Raw genomic sequence first — 12,019 nt, 5'->3', positions numbered from 1 at the left:
TACAAGCAGTCTGATTCCCTGAGTTTTGGGGATATGTAGGCTGAGATCTATGTAGAAAACTCGACTGCATTCCAACCTCCCTCGGTTTTGAATCTATGGTCAGACAAAATTAGAGACGTCAGCTTCCCTTTGCCCAAGATTACTTGCATCCATCCTACCCAAAGGGAGGAGGAAGTTGTTGACACCTAATTTTTTCCCTCTATATAACTGAGCTTAATTTGGAGTTTCTTCGATTTTCAAATAAAATTACAACATTTATTTTATCCGAATAAAGGATTTTCAAAATATTTTTTGTAGGTAATCTTTTCATGTTAAGTAGTGATTATATACTATCGTATTCAATTCTATGAAATTATATAATTTTGATACTTAAATATTTACTTTACAAAATATTGAATCTTAATCAAGGCTTAAATTTAAATGAATAAGATCTTGATTTAAAAATAATCTATTCTCAAAAATAATTTATTTGGATAAATATGAGTTTGATTTTATTGATTCAAGAAACTTTGGAATTGAGCTAGGTGTTAATTCATTTCAAATATTATTTTAATTTAGTCAATTTATTAAATTAGACATTAATTGAAATTAATTTGATCATAATTGCAATGTAATTGGTCAACACCACCACCACCACCACCACCACCACCACCACCACCACCACCACCAACAACAACAACAACACCACCACCACCACCACCACCAACAACAACAACAACACCAACAACAACTATAAAAAATAAAAATAATAATAGTAGTACATTGTAATAGTTATGGTAGAAATAATAATTAAATGAAAATAGTTTTAAAGATTTATACATTAGGAGTTGGAATATTACGTAGAAGTAGTAACTAATAATGATAATAAGAAATAATAATATTATATTTAAAAGGATAAGGAAGATAAATAAATTTATTCCTCTTTTATTTTGTTAGTATTTAGTAAAAAACATGTGGATTAATCTCATTGATTTCAAATATGCCTCTTAATTCAATTATATATTTAAGATAAACATATTAAATTTGAAAAAGATAATAATAAGGATATTTGAATTCAAATATTTTTCTTAGTTCAAATATATGTTTAAGATAAACATGTTTAATTTGAAAAACATAAGGATAAGAATATTTGAATTTGAATTTTTAAATGAAAATTGAATTGGAATAGAATTCTTCCTTCTTAATCTCTTTTATATATATATATATATATATTCTCTCCTATCCTGATATGTATTGTTAAGTTTTCTTCTCTCTCTTTGTTATTAATTACAGATTATTAGCTTTGTTTATGACTTTACTTATTACACTCTTTATTTTTTGAAAAACACTTCATTTGATTTGACATTATTATTTTTCTATGCAGATGATGATGTTTAACAATTATATTTTTTATATTTGAGTCTGAATTCAAGTAAGTGATATTTTTCATATGATTTTATAAAAGTAATTAAATATATCCTTAAAATTTTTCATACATGATATTAGACTAAGTAATTGTTATTTTAAGTAAACTTTGATTATTAGGATTCAAGTTCGAATTGTGATTGATGTGATAGATGGATATAATTATTATCCATTAGTTTAAAATTTTGTGCTTATGAACAATTTTTACAGTTCATGACAAAGCAGATTGCAGATTCTGAAATGGTTGGAGAAAATTCAAAATATATATTTTTTTTATAATTTATAATATTTTAAATCAGTTATTTTTAAGATGAAAATAAAATATTTTATAATAGAAGTATGAATGAAAGATAACAAAAAGACTAGAAAAGTATAGGTAAAAAAAAATAGATATTTTTTAATATTTTTTGACAAATTTACTAAACGGAGAGAACTAGCTTAGCATGAATAGAAAAATAAAATAAAAAAGTAAATGTCAATATATTAGAAGAAATTTACATATTATAATTTTTTTTCTTAGAAAAAAACTCATGATTTTACTTTCTACTTTAAAATTTAAATTCAAATTTTTTTACATGCATTAAGGAATTCATTTTAGTTATAAGGACATGTTAATAATTCCATTTAATTTGATTTATAAAAAAACAAAAAAAAATTAAAATCAAATATATGAGATAAATTCATATGTTGATTGATGTGAAAATATTTGACTTAAATTTTAAATTATAACTACTTCTAACGGACTAGATTATTTTGAAGTCTTCTTCTAATCTATATTTCATATCTATTTTAATTTTGTATTTTGAGATAAGAGAGAAGAAAACTCAATTACTTATGTACGTAATACAAAATAAAATCTAATTCAAGGTTAAATTAAAAAAAGTAAAGTAATTAAATTACAATACATGGAGGATTGGTTTTTTTTTTTGTGGGTGGGGGGGGGGGGGGGGGGGGGGGGGGGGAGGGACAATTTTTAAGAATATACTGAAAAAATCATAATACACATGTTTATTTATAAAAATTGCACAGAAAAGATGGAGGGATAGTAGAATAAAAATTCAAATTATTTTTTACAATCTAAAATTATTAAATTGACAAAATATAAAAAATATGAAACATAAAACCTTTTTTGCAATTACATGATTATTTTTATTAATATACACTAGATTTTAAAAGTGGATGGGTGGGTGGTAGATACTATTAACAATACACCATATTTAAATTATGAATGATATTATAAATAAAAATATGAAACATAATTTTTGTTTACAATTAGATGATTGTTTTTTTCATATAAATTTAATTATCAGTGGGGGAATTGAGGGTGAAGGAAGGAATGGGTTTGGGTGGAGGCGTGAGGGGGAAGGGGAAGAAAAACATTTATATTAAAGAAAATAAAAAAAATGATTGGGGAAATGAAGACGGGTAGAAAGATTTTATTTTTTTCTTATTTTTTTGAGAAATAAGATGATAAATGATTTTTTTTAAAGATAATATAACTTAACAAGTTTGAATGAAACATTTCAATATGAAACATCAAAAATATTACTTGAGTATTTTCTGTATACTAAGTAAGAATAAAAGAAGGGAGAAAGAATAGTAGGTAATTCTTATTTCTCTTACGAATTTCTTGATGGGTCAATTATAATGAAGGAAAACCCCTTTATTTATAGAGGAAAACTTTGTCCCAAAGTTAGGGCTTCTAATTTTTCTAGAAATAAACATTCACTATATATGGTAATACATTCATAATACCCCACTTTAAGTGTCTAATTGATAGATAATGTGCGTCGTTAAAATCTGACTAGAACAGTACAGTAAAACAAAGATCTAATGAAAGTACACATATCTAATCATACGCATATAGATCTCCTCATTAAAAATATTACAAGGAAAACTCAGTGGGACAAAACCTCATAATAAAAAAAAAGTACAATGCGTATTAACTCCCTCTAATAAGAACATCCTTGAACCTTTGTATCCCGATCTTGTGCACTATCTTCTTAAAAGTTGTAGTTGAAAGAGACTTGGTGAGTAAATAAGCCACATTGTCACTTGAATGAATCTTTTGGACGTTCATATCACTATTCTTTTGGAGCTCATGTGTATAGAAAAGTTTTGGCAAAGTGTGCTTCGTTCTATCTCCTTTTATGGATCCTCCCTTAAGTTGTGCTATGCATGTTGCATTATCTTTATATAAAATTATGGGTAGTTTGTCACATTTCAAACCACATTTTTCTCGAATAATATGTATCATGACCTCACGACGCACACTCTAGGCTTGCTTCATGAATAACAATTATCTCAACATAGTTCGATGAGGTGGCTACAATGAACTACTTTGTAGATCTCCAAGATATGGAAGTACCCCAACATCCGAACACATAGTCTATTTGAGACGAGCTTTATGTGATTCAGATAAATATCCAGCATAGCATAACCAACAAGATCGAGACTGTAATTTTTAGAATAAAAATAAGCCCATATCGGTAGTCCCTTTTAGGTACCGTAATATTTGTTTAATCCCATTTCAATATCTTCTAGTAGGAGCAGAACTATACCTTGCTAACAAATTAATCGAAAAGGCTATATCAAGCCTTGTAATATTTTCAAGATACATTAGTACACCAATTGTACTAAGATATGGTACTTCATAACCAATCCAATTCAATATATTTCTCCTTTCAACAAATAATCTATTTCTTTTGAAAATCCTCCAAGAGTTTCAATTATTTTCAAGTTATAAAATTATGCAATATAAATATTATAAATAAGTTTCTCAGAAACTTTTATACGCTTCAAACATTTTGAATCCTTAAAATTCTTTTATATGGATTTTGTCAAGTGACAATATTCAGCATTTCATATGTGACATCTTCAAGTGTCTAGACAACAAATCAAATAAGTTTTATTCTTACCAAGTGTAAGACCTTTAAAATTTTGATTAATTTATTTTTGACTTTTTCATATTCGTAATATCAGTTTTTGACTTGAATTGTATTTATGGATGTTAAAAAAGTATCCGGGGAAAGTTTTAGAAATTTTGGAAGGGGTTCATGATCATTTTAGAACCCCAAGATAGTGAGGGTCCGGGATATCACCGTGTCACGAAGCTTACCCTTTGTAATATTGGCGTGGCACAGAGGATAACCTCCGCGATATTGGCGTGCCACGCTAAGGTGTAATTTTTGTCCAGTCTTATTTTTTTCACTTAAGGGTGAGGGGCTTATGATCTTTTCACCTTTTTCATGACTTTTAAACATAAAATAATCCTATTTCCATCCGTTTTCAAAGATCAAATCCCCCTATTTCACTCTCATACATATAATTCAAAAACTTTCAAGGGTTTCACTGTGCATTCATAATCCGGGCTCCAAACTTTAAATTTCTTTCAAATTCTTGTGTGTTTCAAGCATGATTCTTTGCACCAAACATTAATTTTACATAGTGGCATTGATTTGATGGATTTCAAATGATTTAAATTCTGAGTTTTGAAATTGGGTTGAGGGGTTTTAGTTGTTTTTGATTGGATTAGTTTTTGATTGGATTACTTATCCCATGACTTTAATTGATTATCCATGCTTTAAATTGGTATTTTTTTGGGACTGAATTGATATTTTAATTAAATGGCTGAAATGGAAAACATGAGTTTCCCCAAATTGGATGAATTTTGACTTGAAATTTCTTGAAACTCAATTCACTTTGTTAATTTGATTTTAATTATGAAAAATTTCATAGTTCAACTCGCTTTTGAACTCAATGCATTGTATTAATGAATAAATAATTATTTAAATTGATTTAGATGGCCTTGGTGGCCATGGATTAGATTTTAATGGAACTTGGGGGTCAATGTGGTTGTATGAATTGATTTGGCATATGTGATTTAGCTTGCAAGCATATTGGTATGACGATACCAAGTGGTTAACGCCTTAATGAATGACTCCCAAGTTAATGTTTGGAATCATGTGCTATATGATTTTGATTTTGGTTTAAAGGGGATTGTGTAGCTCGCCGTGAAGGTGGAGGTCTCGGGGGGACCAATACTAAACTATGTTTGTCGGTGTGGGGGTCTTATGACCGTGTAAATAGTTCACACATTATATATATATTTTGGAATATTTGGAGCCTTGGTGTGTTTGACCCTTCCTAGAATTTTCCTGGTTCGTGCGGCTAACACACGCTGGGATCCTTTCAGCAGGGGGAGATGAACCATATAGCCGTGGGTGACCTTAGGACAGATAGAGCTACACAACCCAGTATTATTGATGTCAAACATTCATGTTCATGAATCTTACCCCATTCCGACATCCTATAAATGTATATATATTCGCGTGCATTATGATTTTGACTGATTTCTGGACATGGCATTATATTATCGCTTTTCCTGAGTTACATGCCAATGCTTTTCCCACTGACCATCCTAGAGTTCTACATTGTTTCTTAATTTAGAGTCTGAAGATACTTCTTTTACCCATGTGTAACATTAGGTGGATTAGCACGTCTGTCGAGTTGCTGTAAAGTGGTGAGCCTTCATTCTTTCGAAGGCCTTATCATTTTTATATATATATTTTTTAACTCAGTACTTTTAGATTCTTTTGGTTATGGTCGGAGAGATATCCCGAACTATTTGGTATTCTGGTTTAAGAGGATATTATGAATAGATGTAGCGTCCAACCACCTAACAACTTCACAACAGCTCAACAAACGTGCTCAACTACCTAACACTGTAAAAGAGCAATAGAAACCTTTTGGACCCTACATCATGAATGATGTAGCATCCAAGGATGGTCAGTGGGATAAGCACTGCATGCAACTCAGGAAATAAGGATAAAATAATGTAAATACCAAAAATCAGTCATAAACCATATGCGCCACATTCATGTACATATATATAGGATGTCGGGCAAGGACGAGGGTCATGAACACGAGAGTTTAAAGATTTAGACTGCACTGTGTAGCTTGAACCATCCTAAAGGCACCCATGGGATATATGGGTCCATCTCCCCTTGATGGAAAGGACCAATATGTGTTAGCCACACGAATCAAGGAAAAATCAAGGGAAAACTAAAGTCACCAGGGCAATAGCCATCCCTCCCTCTCTCTCTATATATAGAGATAGAGATAGAGAGAGAGATAGAGAGAGAGAGCACATCAAGCACACGGTTATATAAACCCCCAACACAAGCAGACACGGTATTCAGTGTTCGTTCCCCCAACACTTACACCTTCACGGTGAGCTACACAATTTCTTTTAAGCCCAAATTAAAACAATTTACACATAAACCAATCCATTAACCCATGAGTCATTCATTAAGACATTTACCACTAGGTATCTTCATACTAATATGCTTGCAAGTTAAATTAATTATGCCAAACCAAATCCACATAACCAAATTGGACTCCCAAGATCCATTAAAAAATCCTAAACCAAGTCCATCCAAAATAATTTTCATTCATTTATCCCTTAATGCAATGCATTGGATTCAAAACAAGTTAAACTATATAATTTTTCATATTAAAAATCAAGTTTATAAAGTGGATTGAGGTTAATGCAATTATCAAGCCAAAATTCCATCAACTTAGAGAAGCCCATGTCCACCATTGCAACCATTTACACCATGCACTAATTCAGTACTAACAATATCAATTTAAAGCATGAATAATCAATTTAGAATATGAGACAAGTAATTCAATCAGTAACAACCAATACCCCTCAACCTAATTTCAAAACCCACAATTAAATTACACAAAAACTCATTTAATTAATGCCACAAAGTAAAATTAAAGTTAGGAAAAGAGAATCATGCTTGAAATACTCAAGAAATTGAAATTTTTTGGAGTTTAGAGCATGAATGGTGAATCCTTTGTGAAATCCTTGGAGTTTTCTTGGTTTAAGTGTTAAAGAGGAAGAGAATGGTCTTTGATCCTCAAAACTTATGGAAAAGGATGTATTTATATTTAAAGGTCGTACAAGGGATAAAAAGGCCAAAAACCCTCACCCCAAGTGAAAAAAAATAAAAATTGGACAAATTTAAAATAGCAGCGTGGTATGCTAATATCGTGGAGGTTATACTCCATGCCATTCTAATATCACAGAGGTTAACCTCCATGACACAATCTTATCACAAAGGTTTACTAGTTCGGGGGTCCCAAAATGACTACAAACCTCTTCCAAAAAACCTAAAATTTTCTCAAAATACCTTTTTGACATTTCTAAACTTAATTCAAGTCAAAAATCGATATTACGCATGTGGGAGGGTCAAAAATAAAATGATCAAACTTTTTAAGGGGTCTTACACAGAACCTTTCATAAGGTTTCATGAAGTGTTATGTCGTCGTCTCTTTAAGAGCACATTGCCTTCTTATTATGATCATTTGCTTTTTTTTTTTTCAAGAATTATTGCTTTTTAGAACCGATTGATCCAACATGTTTCATATATGTAGTAGACTTTATCCTTCAAGGACATCTAATTGAAACATTTACAGCTAATATCAATTTTTGGGTCAGCAAATGCTCCTAGAACTTGAATTATATTTTGAATGAGGATCATATTGATGATAATCACTACATATTTCTTAGCTGTTCATTATCTCCTCCTCAGGATGGAAAAAGTAACATACATCTCAATTTACTTTAGAGAATCAATCTTTGTGCATCATTTTATATCCATTAATCATATACTACACATCAAAATTATTAGAATAAAAATATGTGGTTCCTGATGCTGAACCAAAGGGGAATTAGTCATAATTTATTGATTTGCTGCATACAAGTACTTTTGTATAGAATATATCATATTTCAAACCAACACATGAAGCTTCATTCTCATTAACAACAACTTGACTAATTTTTCGAAGGCATTTAATGCTAAACCAACTTGGATATTTATTAATCTGAAATTATGTTCTTAACTCAATTTATATTGAGCAAACATTTTTATGAATGTCAAATTGTAGGTTGACAAGAAACTCACATGTGATCATCTTATATCGATGGATCTTAATATATATCACATGATAGGTGAGTAGGCGCTTATTCACCTTTAATACTTTTCGAAATTGAGGGGATCCAACTCAAATATTAGTTGGTCCAAACAACATAAAAATTCATGAAATTTTTTCTAATTTTTCAATATAGTTTAATACTCAATATGCACATATCTGGGATGTCGTAGTCATTCATGTCAACTTTCGAACTTTTATACTAGTAAACTTCAAGTTTACCATGACATGTGCTTTTTACTTTAGTGAACTTCTTGTTTACTATGACAAGAATTTTGTGTTTATAAACAATAAATTCTTAATTTATTATGGCATGCGATTTCATCATGCTTGGGTAACTTTTCACATTCTGTTTTTTACCATAGTAAATTGGAGATATTCAATCTTCCAATTATTCTACCTCTTCTGGAGGTGGATTATGATATCTTCACAACTAAGAATAAGTTCGAATTTATATATAGTCACATTCACCCCAGGGTATAGATCTATATTTATAAGAATTAAAATTCTCATTCCCCAGGAATGAAATATAATAGTTCCTCAAGCCTATAAAATTATGAAAGCTTAGAACCTCAGTATTGCTATTTCAGGAGCAATATTAGGCTTACATATAATATAGAGAATTTTCCTCTAACATGATTTATAATCATAATAAGCGTGTGAAATATCATTACTTTTTGATAATTATTATCATATTGTCCCTCTATGCCTACATTCATACATTCAATCACTTGTCTTTTTTCAGACATATTATGCTTAAAAGTTAGTACCTAAGTTCATCTAATCCAAATGAGCTCTAAGGGTGGTTGACAACCTCATTTTGCATGAAGGATAGATACTCTTGAGCAGTTGTGCAACAACGATCACAATTTTCTCCTCCCATTGTACCTCCCTCCTGCGTCTCAACACCTCGTGCATTCTCCTTCTTTGCCATAATATTCACCCCAACATCCATAGTTGCTCCTCTACTGTAGTCCCCTCCTTCATCGCAACACTTATGTGCATTGACCTCTTCCTTTTCCATAATATCCATATCAACACCCGTATTTTCACCTTCTACTAGCTCATGTATATGTGTCCTTCATCATCGTACTGCCATACCACCAAAACTACCTTGGCCTTGTTTTGCAGCATTTAGTTGGCCTTCATTTCCTTCTACATACATATACTACATATAGTATTTCTAAGTGCATAAAACTATACAAGAAATAAATATCTAAGAAGAGATGCCAGAAAAAGACTTCAATTTAATCTGATCCAAAGTCACTAGTCGAACTTTCAACTATAGACAAGTGTATCAAAATCTCCTTCATTCTCGATTTCAATTGTGACAAAGAAGGTATCAAATAGTCAAAATCATGATTAGAGTTGGTCCGAATAAAAAAAGATGCAACAGTGAATTATTAGTACTATCTCAGATTATATTGTTGTATGATGATGTTTGACTAAACATAGGGAATTATTTTGTACTATTTCAGATTATATTGTCTTGTGACGATATTTAGCTGGACATTAATAATTTTTTTAAAAATCAACATATTAACTTTAAGTTTGACACACATCAAAAAAATATTTAGTTATGCTCCTAAATATGTGTGGATATATATATTATCATGATATTTCTATGATGTAATGTTTTTAAAGGACTCTATTGCTACATTATGCCAATTCTCTTATAAAATTATGTAACATTACATTTGTGTTCATGGGAAAAAGTCCTGCTTGATACGAATATTAATGCAATTAATGTTGTTGAAGCTTAGTATATATTCTTTCTTTTTGATCCATTAACTACCTTCCCCCCCCCCCCCCAAACCTTTAGGGACAAATTCAAAATTTAAATAATATATGTGTTCTGATTATTGAAAAATAAAAGTTGAAAATGAAACCAAAACCAAATTGCAATCATCATATCTTGAGAATGGACCAAAGAAAAAGTTCTTTTATTCCTTTTATTGACAAATAAGAAAATGTACAGTAACGTTAACCTTCTGGTACTATTTTAGGGAATCTTATTGTTTCTAACACAAAATCATATACCCAAATACCAGATCCATATATAAACTAGGAAGAATTTATTATTGGTTTTAAATCAGCTTATGATTCGCCTGTGGGATTGGAAGATGCAGGTGCCATCACAGCTAATGCACATTTTGGGTGATGACAAGGACACTCTTGTGGCATCAAAGTGGGTATTTTTCATCAAATTTACAAACAATTGCTATTTTTCAAAAAACCAATGTGAATAATGGCCAACCCGATTAGCCTTACCATATTTTAGAAAACCATTCTACTTCTAGAACAAAGACCACTAACTTTTATAAGCTAAATAAAACTAGCATAATAGCCAACTGAAGGTGAAATTACACATAAAAAGACATCAAAAGTTCAACCTCAACAACCAACATTGGCCAACACACTTTAATAAAGTTAAATTAATCCTTTCAATCTTCAACACCTCAAATTATACAGTGTCATGCATGTACTCGAAACAATGATCAATGTATTATTACTGAGTAAGATGCATCAACAAGATGATGATATACACAATTTTCTTTGTATTTCAATGGTACTATCTGAAAAGAATTAATACCCATTGCTAAGCACGAGAACTAGGTTCTTGTGTGAGTAAAGACCGTAAAGTAGATAGCACAAGACTTTACGTGGAAAACATCCTTGTTTAAAAGAGTAACGAGCATGACCTATGATGTAAAGAATTGAAACAGAGTGATCTATAATTACCACTATATAATCAGAGGAACTAACTCTAGAACCTACACTCAACAGTTGACTCTAATTGTTAAAACAACTCTCCAAAAAGGTAAACTCCCTTCTTGTTACAATCCCCACAAATTAAGCCAATTACCACCCCGAATGAATAACTATCAATCAATAACTACCTTTACTAAGGACTCAAACAATACTACCTTCTTTAACACAACACCACGAACAATCAACTCAAGAGTTTTTCGTGATTATTCACTGTCTTGCCGCCTATGTGCTCTAATAACGGGAGAAATGAATTTTTTCTTGATGTGCAATAGGTGAATAAGTTTTTGTTAGATCATCTCCTCATATAATTATGGGATTTGTGCCACAAACCCAATTATCACATAAGTTTTTTCCCATCCTTGATTGACACAGTTTCCAGAAGTAGAATCCTTATGAGATTCTATTTCCTTATAAAATTGCATGGATATACCCAGTGACGGATCCAGGAATTTTCTTCAAGGGTTTGAAAAATAAAAATATAAATGTGTCAATAATCCAACGAAATATAATTTCAAGGGACATAATAGTATATAGTCTATAAATATAAAATACTTAAACTTATATTTTAACTTATTTTAAAAAAGTAGCCTAATAGGGATTGAACCCGCAACCAAGTCTGAAGTAGCACCCCAAGAAGTGAAGATTGTACCACTAAGCTATCCAACAATCTTGTGTTAGGTGGTTCAAAATTAACATATGTACATAAATATAGATTTTCTACCTTATATATACAACGTAATTTTTTGCCGAGGGAATTCGGGTGAACCCTCGCCACTACGTAGGTCCGCCCCTGAATATACCTGTACTCAGGTGATACTCACACCCTTGCATTTCTAAGAAC

The sequence above is a fragment of the Capsicum annuum genome, chromosome 6 (assembly GCF_002878395.1).
Source record: "Capsicum annuum cultivar UCD-10X-F1 chromosome 6, UCD10Xv1.1, whole genome shotgun sequence".
In the NCBI taxonomy this organism is placed as follows: domain Eukaryota; kingdom Viridiplantae; phylum Streptophyta; class Magnoliopsida; order Solanales; family Solanaceae; genus Capsicum; species Capsicum annuum.
The sequence above is the reverse complement of the archived record's forward strand: the minus strand, read 5'-3'. Positions refer to the sequence as shown.